Source organism: Oncorhynchus mykiss, chromosome 1, assembly GCF_057628025.1.
Source record: "Oncorhynchus mykiss isolate SJ-2025 chromosome 1, ASM5762802v1, whole genome shotgun sequence".
Classification (NCBI taxonomy): domain Eukaryota; kingdom Metazoa; phylum Chordata; class Actinopteri; order Salmoniformes; family Salmonidae; genus Oncorhynchus; species Oncorhynchus mykiss.
The window spans coordinates 22713445-22725586 of NC_143022.1; positions in this window are offsets into that span (position 1 = coordinate 22713445).

Consider the following 12142-nt stretch of genomic DNA (forward strand, 5'->3'; position numbering starts at 1 on the left):
TGTAAATAAAAGAATCAAGAAAGTTAGTTAGGATAGAGCTTTCCACACCAAACACTCAAACTCCAAAAAACTCCCAGCATGCACCGAAAGAGAGAGAGAGAGAGAGAGAGAGAGAGAGAGAGAGAGAGAGAGAGAGAGAGAGAGAGAGAGAGAGAGAGAGAGACCAATAAAAAAGAGAAAGATGAGAGAGAGAGAAGGAGAGAGAGAGAGAGAGCGCTAGAGAGCGAGAGACCAAGAAAGAAAGAGAAAGAGGAGAGAGAGAGCGCGCTAGCTGAGGCCTGAGGGACAGTGCTGAGAGTATCGGCCCTGAGGCTGTCCTACATACAGTAGAGTGTAGACAGGACTGTGCAGGCTCCCAGTCTGTCCCACAGTGTTATATCATAGCCCTGATACAGGTAACAGGATGGAAAGCGTTGGAGAGACAGACAACAGGAACAGTAATTTGACTTAGAGATAATCTAGAAGATAATGCAAAGGTTGGAACATTGTTGATATGAGAGGAGCAAACAGTAGGTGGCATTACAGTTGTCCCTGGCCTTTCCTCCACTGTTTCCTCTGTTCCATTGGTGTAGTGTAACATTCTGCCTCCGTGTGACGCACTGCTCCTGCCTCAACGGACGCTGGATGACATTATATTACACATGTTCAGTGAGGTAAGCCTTGACCTGGGAGCTACCCCTCAATAAACTCATATGTTGCATGTAGACAGTGACATACAGTGGGGCAAAAAAGTATTTAGTCAGCCACCAATTGTGCAAGTTCTCCCACTTAAAAAAATGTGATGTTCTGGATTTTTTTTCTCATTTTGACTGTCATAGTTGAAGTGTACCTATGATGAACATTACAGGCCTCTCTCTTCTTTTTAAGTGGGAGAACTTGCACAATTGGTGGCTGACTAAATACTTTTTTGCCCCACTGTACATACATTACACACACACACACACTGCACGGTAGATACATATACCTTAGCTCACACACACAATGACAGTCGCACACACACACAAACATACTTACTTTATACCTAACTACACTCACCCATACACGTGCTACCTCACACACTCTATGCACATGAACTGATCGACAGACTGAAAAACAAACAATCTCTTTCTTTCTCACACTCACTCAGAAAAACAGACAGACAGAATGAAAGACAAATACTCTATCTTTCTTTCTGTGTCTCTCTCAGATACCCACCCACTCACATAGAGACACGCACGACTGCACAAAGTACCCTTCAAACGCAAATAAATAGCCTCCCTGGAAGCCTCATGTACCTTTCTCCTTCCATTGGCCAACTCATGAGCCTGAGTCACTGGAGGTCCCAAATAGCTGTGCAAATGTTAAGGTAACTAGCTGCCTCCCCGACTTGATTTGCCCCAGCCCACGGACACCGCTATGATGACTTTATCTGAACTGTCCCTAAGCCATATGAATCCATGTCTCTTACTCTCTCTCTCTCTCAATTCAATCCAATTCAATTCAATGGACTTTATTGGTAAGGGAATCATGTTTACATTGCCAACGCAAGAGGAATAGGTAATAAACAAAAGTTAAATAAAAAATCTTAAATTAACAGTAAACATAACACTCAGAAAGTTTCAAAAGGACAGAAACATTTCAAATGATATATTACTGGCTATGTACAGTGTTGTAACAGTGTGGAAATAGTTGAAGTACTAAAGGGAAAAGAAAAAGACAGATATAGGTTGTATTTCCAATGGCGTTTGTGCTTCACTGGTTGGCCTTTTGTTGCAACGGGTCACAAATCTTGCTGCGGTGATGGGATACTGTGGTATTTCACCTAATAGATATGGGAGTTTATCAAAATGTGTTAGTTTTTTTCAAATTCTTTGTGGGTCTGTGTGATACGAGGGAAATATGTGTCTCTAATATGGTCCGACATTTGTCAGGAGGTTAGAAAGTGCAGGTCAGTTTCCTCATGTTGTGGGCAGTGTGCACATAGCCTGTCTTCTCTGGCCTACAGCGGTCTCTCTCAATAGCAAGGCTATGCTCACCGAGTCTATACATAGTCAAAGTGTTCCTTAGTTGTGGGTCAGACACAGTCAGGTATTCTGCCACTGTGTACTCTCCGTTTAGGGCCAGATAGCGTTCCAATTTGTTTAGTTTTTGGGTTATTTTTTTTTACATTGTGTCAATTAATTATCTTTTGGTTTTCTCATGATTTGGCTGGGTCTAATTTATTGCTGTCCTGGGTCTCTGTGGGGTCTGTTTGTGTATGTGACTAGAGCCCCAGGACAAGCTTTCTTAGGGGACTCCTCTAGGTTCATCACTCTGAAGGTGATGGTTTTGTAATGAAAGGTTTGGGAATCGCTTCCTTTTAGGTGGTTGTGGAATGTAACGTCTCTTTTTGGGATTTTTATAATTAGCGGGCATCGTCCGAATTCTGCCCTGCATGCATTATTTTGTGTTTTGTGTTGTACACAGAGGATGTTTTGCAGAATGCTGCATGCAGTCTCAATTTCGTGTTTGTCCCATTTTGTGAATTTCGGTTGGTGAGCGGACCCCAGACCTCACAACCGTAGAAGACAATGGGTTCTATAACTGATCAATAACTGATTCATAACGTATGCAATGGGTACTATAACTGATTCAAGTATTTTTTGCCAGATCCTAATTGGGAAGTCGAATTTTATGTTCCTTTTGATGGTGTAGAAGGCCCATCTTGCCTGGTCTCTCAGATTGTTCACAGCTTTGGTGAAGTTACCTATGGTGCTGATGTTCAGTCCAAGGTAGGTATAGTTTTTGTGTGTACTCTAGGTGTCTAGATGGAATTTATATTTGTGGTTCTGGCAACTGGACCTTTTTTGGAACACCATTATGTTTGTCTTACTGAGATTCATTGTCAGGGCCCAGGTCCTGTACTTTCCCCCAAAAAACATAATGTATCTTTCATCTCTCTGTGTTTCACAATTTTCCTTCAATTCGCACAAGGCTGAATGTATCGCACCAGAGAAAGCATCCGAGTGAACTCAACAGCTCCCCTCTTTCTCAATACGTGGAGTACTTTCAAAATACATAAATCATCCCCAAATTATAAATCATCCCTGCATTATATGATACTGCGTTTTGCATCACATGATGCAAAATGCATCATAAGGGGATGATTTATGTATCTTGAAAACTTGATTGCCTACAAGCAAAACCTTTTGGGATTATGATCTATACCATGTAGGATGGCAATGTCTGTCTTTCTGATTTCTTTGGTGAAGTCTGGGTTCCTGCTCTTTAGGCCAAAGGCAGATTATCTCAGACCATGTAAATTCCAGCAAGAGATAGCAAAGCTTTGTTTTCCATAGTATCCAGTGTAGTTATTTGTGTGGTTTATGCTCGGACCATTAGGTGTGAGCAGAGCATGCTGAGCATCTGCTGAATGCCTTTTAGGTCGTAGGATGGGGCTTGGGTGGGTGTAGTGGTGGGGGTTGAACCTGTTGCTTTGCTCAACCCCCACCACCTCCACTGCTGACAGACTGGGCATATGTGTGGCTGACATGTTGAGGTCCTTGTTTGCAGGGTTGGGGAGCATAAATGCATAAGCCTGATCTGGGGGGGCCTATCTCTCTCTCTCTCTCTCTCTCTGCAAGCATTTTGGTGCAGTTTATAGTCCCACCACCACCACTCACTCACACACACACACACACACACACGGGCATACACTCTCTCTCCGAGTTTTCTACTACTACATCAATCAACTCCCAAAGGCACAATGAGATGACCTTGTTTGGGACATCCTGGCCAGCCTCACAGAACGGGTTTCAAAGGCTACAGGAGTCACAAAGAAAGATTTCAGGGAACACAATGGATGTGTTTGTATATCTGGGTGAAACACATGGCAGCGGTTGGATTGCATACAGGCCCAAAGTGTACTGTAATCAAACATTTACTCTGTGGAGTGACAAGGTAACCTATAATTAAGGAACATGGACTAGCATGTCATTTGTGGAAGGACACAGTGTCAGAGTTATACATACATCATTATTTTGCCAGGAACAATCTGTTGTTTGGTAGTCTTTACCATACATTTACATGTTATGTTTTATGAATGAACTGTAACTGACTTGGAGACACATTAGAGACTGTACAGTACTGTATAGGAGACTGCAAAGGGAGTATTTCAAAAACACAAAGCAATGTGACAAATATGTCCTCTGCGTGCAGTGTCTTTTCTTAGTTTGTGAGCTGCTAGGAGAGGGATGTTGTGGACAGAAGCATAATGGTCCTTTTTCTAATGGACTGAGAGGGGGCGGTAGTGTGAAGGGTAGGGGTTGTGGGGGTGGTTTTGGGAGGTGTGTGTATGCCTGCCTACGTATATGTGTAGGAGTGTGTACTGTAGGTGTGTGAGTCAGGTAGGAGTTTGCTTTGTTCTTGCTGCGCTGCGTGCGCTGTACACTGCAAGCCTGAATGAGGACTGCGTGGGTCTGATCTGCACTCTCCCCACCCACACAAACACACACAGCCCGCCGGTTGGAGCTGTCTTTATTTTATCCTTGGCAAATGTGCAAGTGTGTGTCTGTGTGTATAGCAGAGACTGAGTTTCTATCTCCCGTGTTTGTCCAAGGCAAATACAAATCATACCTTCATGCAGTGTTTTACATATTCCTCAGGAGAAAGAAAGGCTTCAGGTGTACCTATGACAACCTCAATCAATCTGTCAATCAGCAAGCTTACCTAATTTTCTGACTATGTGTCTGTCTCTTCAGGGTTGATCGGTCTGCAATTGGCGCCACATAAAAACAATAACAAGAACATGGTAACGTACATACAGCACTGTACACTGCATTCTATGTCACAAACATTCGTTTTTTGATTCCTTTATATGCTTGACTCATAGTTCTATGAGGCTAGTATCATTCAGCCAAACCCCATTGGAATAAAACAGGATCTTCAGAAGACAGGACAAGACAGGACAATGATAGGACTTGATATGACGCACAGCATCACACAGAACTATACTGAACATGACACGATTTCAACAATTTTAATGAATTACAGTTTATAAGTAAATCAGTCAATTTAAATAAATGCATTTTAATTTGTGGATTTCACATGACTGGGCAAGGGCGTAGCCATGGGTGGCCCTGGGAGGGTATAGGCCCACTCACTTGGGAGCCAAGCCCACCCACTGGGGAGCCAGGCCCAGTCAATCAGAATTAGTTTTCCCCCACAAAAGGGCTTTATTACAGACAGAAATACTCCTCAGTTTCATCAGTTGTCCCGGTGGCTGGTCTCAGACTATCCTGCAGGTGAAGAAGCCGGATGGGGAGGTCCTTGGCTGAAATGGTGGCTCCCTGCAGGGAGGCAGCGTTGTGGAGCCGGTCCGAGTCTCCTGGGTCAGTCATGATCAGTTTGTACTATAACGACACAGGGCGAGACCCAGATGCAGACACAGGAGGCAGATGGTTCAAGTCTCTGATATTTATTAAAATACAAGGGGCAGGCAATGGGCAGGTCGAGGACAGGCAGAAGTTCATTTGTGGCATTGTGTTGTCTGACAAAACCTTTTATCGTCCCCAGCACAGGGTGCACCTGTCAAATCAAATCAAAGTTTATTTGTCACGTGCGCCGAATACAACAGGTAGACCTTACAGTGAAATGCTTACTTACAGGCTCTTACAGGCTCCAATAATGCAAAACAGGTATTAGGTGAACAATAGGCAAGTAAAGACATAAAACAACAGTAAATACAGTACATACAGTGGGGAGAACAAGTATTTGATACACTGCCGATTTGGCAGGTTTTCCTTCATACGAAGCATGTAGAGGTCTGTCATTTTTATCATAGGTACACTTCAACTGTGAGAGACGGAATCTAAAACAAAAATCCAGAAAATCACATTGTATGATTTTAAAATAATTAATTTGCACTTTCAGCTCCCTCCAAAGATTTTCTATTGGGTTCAGGTCTGGAGACTGGCTAGGCCATTTCAGGACCTTGAGATGCTTCTTACAGTGCCACTCCTTAGTTGCCCTGGCTGTGTGTTTCGGGTCGTTGTCATGCTGGAAGACCCAGCCACGACCCATCTTCAATGCTCTTACTGAGGGAAGGAGGTTGTTGGCCAAGATCTCGCAATACATGGCCGCATCCATCCTCCCCTCAATACGGTGCAGTCGTCCCTTTGCAGAAAAGCATCCCCAAAGAATGATGTTTCCACCTCCATGCTTCATGGTTGGGATGGTGTTCTTGGGGTTGTACTCATCATTCTTCTTCCTCCAAACACGGCGAGTGGAGTTTAGACCAAAAAGCTCTATTTTTGTCTCATCAGACCACATGACCTTCTCCCATTCCTCCTCTGGATCATCCAGATGGTCATTGGCAAACTTCAGATGGGCCTGGACATGCGCTGAGCAGGGGGACCTTGCGTCAATCCATGACGGTGTAGTGTGTTACTAATGGTTTTCTTTGAGACTGTGGTCCCAACTCTCTTCAGGTCATTGACCAGGTCCTGCCGTGTAGTTCTGGGCTGATCCCTCACCTTCCTCATGATCATTGATGCCCTTCGAGGTGAGATCTTGCATGGAGCCCCAGACCGAGGGTGATTGACCTTCTTGAACTTCTTCCATTTTCTAATAATTGCGCCAACAGTTGTTGCCTTCTCACCCAACTACTTGCCTATTGTCCTGTAGCCCATCCCAGCCTTGTGCAGGTCTACAATTTTATTCCTGATGTCCTTACACAGCTCTCTGGTCTTGGCCATTGTGGAGAGGTTGGAGTCTGTATGATTGAGTGTATGGACAGGTGTCTTTTATACAGGTAACGAGTTCAAACAGGTGCAGTTAATACAGGTAATGAGTGGAGAATAGCAGGGATTCTTAAAGAAAAACTAACAGGTCTGTGAGAGCCGGAATTCTTACTGGTTGGTAGGTGATCAAATACTTATGTCATGCAATAAAATGCAAATGAATTACTTAAAAATCATACAATGTGATTATCTGTATTTTTGTTTTAGATTCCGTCTCTCACAGTTGAAGTGTACCTATGATAAAAATTACAGACCTCTACATGCTTTCTAAGTAGGAAAACCTGCAAAATCGGCAGTGTATCAAATACTTGTTCTCCCACTGTATATACAGTAGCGAGGCTATAAAAGTAGCGAGGCTACATACAGACACCGGTTAGTCAGGCTGATTGAGGTACAATGTACATGTAGATATGGTTAAAGTGACTATGCATATATGATGAACAGAGAGTAGCAGTAGCGTAAAAGAGGGGGTTGGCGGGTGGTGGGTGGCGGGTGGCGGGACACAATGCAGATAGCCCGGTTAGCCAATGTGCGGGAGCACTGGTTGTGCGGGAGCCCAATTAAGGTAGTATGTACAGCGACAGCCCCGTAGTATGTACATGAATGTATAGTTAAAGTGACTATGCATATATGATAAACAAAGAGTAGCAGCAGCGTAAAAAAGAGGGGTTGGGGGGGGGCACACAATGCAAATAGTCCAGGTAGCCAATTGATTACCTGTTCAGGAGTCTTATGGCTCGGGGGTCAAAAACTGTTGAGAAGCCTTTTTGTCCTAGACTTGGTACTCCGGTACCGCTTGCCATGCGGTAGTAGAGAGAACAGTCTATGACTGGGGTGGCTGATGTCTTTGACAATTTTTAGGGCATTCCTCTGACACCGCCTGGTGTAGAGGTCCTGGATGGTAGGAAGCTTGGCCCCAGTGATGTACTGGGCCCTACGCACTACCCTCTGTTGTGCCTTGCCGTCTGAGGCCGAGCAATTGCCGTACCAGGCAGTGATGCAACCATGTGATGTTGCAGCTGTAGAACCTTTATAGGATCTCAGGACCCATGCCAAATCATTTTAGTTTCCTGAGGGGGAATAGGCTTTGTCGTGCCCTCTTCATGACTGTCTTGGTGTGTTTGGACCATTATAGTTTCTTGTTGATGTGATGTGTTTGGGTGGTATGCAAATTGGAGTGGGTCTAGGGTTTCTGGGATAATGGTGTTGATGTGAGCCATTATCAACCTTTCAAAGCACTTCACGGCTACGGACGTGAGTGCTACGGGTCTGTAGTCATTTAGGCAGGTTGCCTTTGTGTTCTTGGGCACAGGGACTATGGTGGTCTGCTTGAAACATGTCAGGGACATGTTGAAAATGTAAGTGAAGACACCTGCCATTTGGCACCTGCCACCTGCCATTTGGTCAGCACATGCCCAGAGCACACGTCCTGGTAATCCGTCTGGCCCCGCAGCCTTGTTTATGTTGACCTGTTTAAAAGTCTTACTCACGTCGGCTACGGAGAGCGTGATCACACAGTCATCCGGAACAGCTGATTCTCTCATTGCTTGCCTTGAAGTGAGCATAGAAGTGGTTTAGCTCGTCTGTTAGGCTCATGTCACTGGGCAGCTCGCAGCTGTCCCTTTGTAGTCTGTAATAGTTTGCAGGCCCTGCCACATAAGACGAGCGTTTCAGCCGGAGTAGTATGATTGAATCTTAGCCCTGTATTGACACTTTGCCTGTTTGACGGTTCGTCGCAGGGCATAGCAGGATTTCTTGTAAGCTTCCGGGTTAGAGTCCCGCACCTTGAAAGCGGCAGCTCTACCCTTTAGCTCAGTGTGAATGTTCCCTGTAATCCATGGCTTCTGGTTGGGGTATGTACGTACAGTCACTGTGGGGACGACGTCCTCGATGCACTTATTGATAAGGCCAGTGACTGATGTGATGTCCTCCTCAATGCTATCTGAAGAATTCCGGAACATGTTCCATTCTGTGATAGCAAAACAGTCCCATAGTTTAGCATCTGCTTCATCTGACCACTTTTTTATAGCCCGAATGAGTCACTGGTGCTTCCTGCTTTAATTTTTGCTTGTAAGCAGGAATCAGGAGGATAGAGTTGTGGTCGGATTTACCAAATGGAAGGCGAGGGAGAGCTTTGTACGTATCTCTGTGTATGGAGTACAGGTGATCTAGAATGTTGTTCCCTCTGGTTGCACATTTAACATGTTGATAGAAATTTGGTAGAACTGATTAAGTTTCCCTGCATTAAATTCTCCGGCCACTAGGAGCGCCGCCTCTGGGTGAGCGGTTTCCTGTTTGCTTATTTCCTTATACAGCTGACTGAGTGCGGTCTTAGTGCCAGCATCTGTCTGTGGTGGTAAATAAACAGCCACAAAAAGTATAGTTGAAAACTCTCTAGGCAAGTAGTGTAGCCTGCAATTTATCACAATATACTCTACTTCAGGTGAGCAAAATCTAGAGACTTCCTTAGATTTCGTGCACCAGCTGTTGTTTACAAATATGCACAGACCGCCCCCCCTTGTCTTACTGGAGTGTGCTGTTCTATCCTGCCGGTGCAGCGTATATCCCGCTAGCTGAATATCCATGTCGTCATTTTGACACGATTCCGTGAAACATAGGATATTACAGTTTTTGATGTCCCGTTTGTAGGATATTCGCGATCGTACCTCGTCTAATTTATTGTCCAATGATTGCATGTTGGCAAGTAGTATTGATGGTAACGGCAGCTTTCCCACTCGCATTTTCCTGGTCATGACCAGGCATCCGGCTCTTTGTCCTCTGTACCTGCGTCGCTTCCTCTTGCAAATAACGGGGATGTCGGCCCTGTGAGGTGTTTGGAGAATGTCTTGTGTGCCCTCCTTGTTATAGAAAAAATCTTTGTCTAATCCGAGGTGAGTGGTCGCTGTCCTGATATCTAGAAGCTCTTTGTCTAATCCGAGGTGAGTGATCGCTGTCCTGATATCTAGAAGCTCTTTGTCTAATCCGAGGTGAGTGATCGCTGTCCTGATATCCAGAAGCTCTTTGTCTAATCCGAGGTGAGTGATCGCTGTCCTGATATCTAGAAGCTCTTTGTCTAATCCGAGGTGAGTGATCGCTGTCCTGATATCCAGAAGTTATTTGTCTAATCCGAGGTGAGTGATCGCTGTCCTGATATCCAGAAGCTCTTTGTCTAATCCGAGGTGAGTGATCGCTGTCCTGATATCTAGAAGCTCTTTGTCTAATCCGAGGTGAGTGATCGCTGTCCTGATTATCTAGAAGCTCTTTGTCTAATCCGAGGTGAGTGATCTCTGTCCTGATATCCAGAAGCTCTTTTTTGCCGTAAGATACGGTTACAGAAAAATAATGTACAAAAAAAGTTACAAATAACGCAAAAAAAAAACACATTATAGCACAATTGGTTGTGCTCCCGTAAAACTGCTGCCATTTCTTCCGGCACCATTTTAATAATGATCATGCAGTTTAATCAGCTTCTTGATATCCTACACCTGTCTGGTGGATGGATTATCTTGACAAATGAGAAATTCTCACTTACAGGGTTGTAAACAGATTTGTGCACAAAATTGGAGAGAAATTAGCTTTTTGTGCATATGGAACATTTCTGGGATCTTTCATTTCATGAAACATGGGACCAACACTTTACATGTTTAAATTTTTTGCTCTGTAATAGATGCATCCACAACCCCAGTGTGTTTGGACTGACTGACTGCCTGCCTGCAGAGTGTACTCACTGTGCCTAACTGCTTCAGTAATTGCTTTTTCTTCTCTAAATTTATCATCATCATCTGCCTGGCCTGTCATGTTAGCTGAGCTGAAGTACTGGACGACGAAGGAATCTGCTAGTGAGCCGGCACCAGGGTAGATTACCGCTCTACTGCCTGAGGTTGAGGGAGGGGAAGACTGGTTCCCCAACAAAATCTAAGGGACGGACCTCCGTAGATTACGGATAGTCATGAATGTATCGTTAATAGTGATGAGTGATGCTAGCATCCACATTAATGTAGAAGTGTTCAGTAAAATATTATATTCATATTTACAATGAAAGTGACTCCAAAATGACACAATACATTAGTTACCATCAATTTCTATTGGGCATAATATAATTAGAAACAGAACCAAAACAAACTGCAATTGCATCCAACAAGCTGGATGCAGTCATTGTGTTTAGGACTATGGTACCGAATACTAAACTTTTGACAAAATGTTTTACATTATAAGTGAATTTGTCCAAATACTTATGACACATTCATATCAGGAGACTAGATACATTAAGTGCTTTCATTTCTAAACATCTATGAAAATACCCTCAAATAAAAAGGTGGGTGACATTCCACGTTTCTGGATTTTTACAGTTTTTTTAATTTAACCCTTAATTTACCAGGTAAGTTGACTGAGATCACATTCTCATTTACAGCAATGTTACAGGGGAGAGGTGGGCGGATGAATGAGGAGTATAGAGCCAAATGAAACATTTTAGTGGTTTGAGTGTGTGTAGACAGAGCGTCGGCCTGTGGCTGGTGGGGGTTTGATGCTGATAATGCTCTTTAATAGGAACGAACAGGGAAGCGTGAGGGGAAGAGATTGGCAGTTCATTTGGAGCCAAGCCATCTATGAGCAGTGTGGTGCGCTCTCCTATTTATTCCCCCGCCACCGTGGCTCGGCTCTGACCTTTCTTATCCAATGACAGTAATGTCACATTGACACTAGGGCGTTTAACCTTTGTGTGGTGTTCATGTTTTTGTTATTCACCAAATGTTTGCGGGTCTGATGGACCCACAACATTATTGGGTTTTTAAAACAATACAGCCATAACAATTTATGTAAATACTTAATACTTAGATGTTGACTTATATTAATTACAAGCAATATAGACAGCATACAGTGGGGCAAAAAAGTATTTGGTCACCTACAAACAAGCAAGATTTCTGGCTCTCACAGACCTGTAACTTCTTCCTTAAGAGGCTCCTCTGTCCTCCACTCGTTACCTGTATTAATGGCACCTGTTTGAACTTGTTATCAGTATAAAAGACACCTGTCCACAACCTCAAACAGTCACACTCCAAACTCCACTATGGCCAAGACCAAAGAGCTGTCAAAGGACACCAGAAACAAAATTGTAGACCTGCACCAGGCTGGGAAGACTGAATCTGCAATAGGTAAGCAGCTTGGTTTGAGGAAATCAACTGTGGGAGCAAATATTAGGAAATGGAAGACATACAAGACCACGGATAATCTTCCTCGGTCTGGGGCTCCACGCAAGATCTCACCCTAGTGGGGTCAAAATGATCACAAGAACGGTGAGCAAAAATCCCAGAACCACACGGGGGGACCTAGTGAATGACCTGCAGAGAGCTGGGACCAAAGTAACAAAGCCTACCATCAGTAAC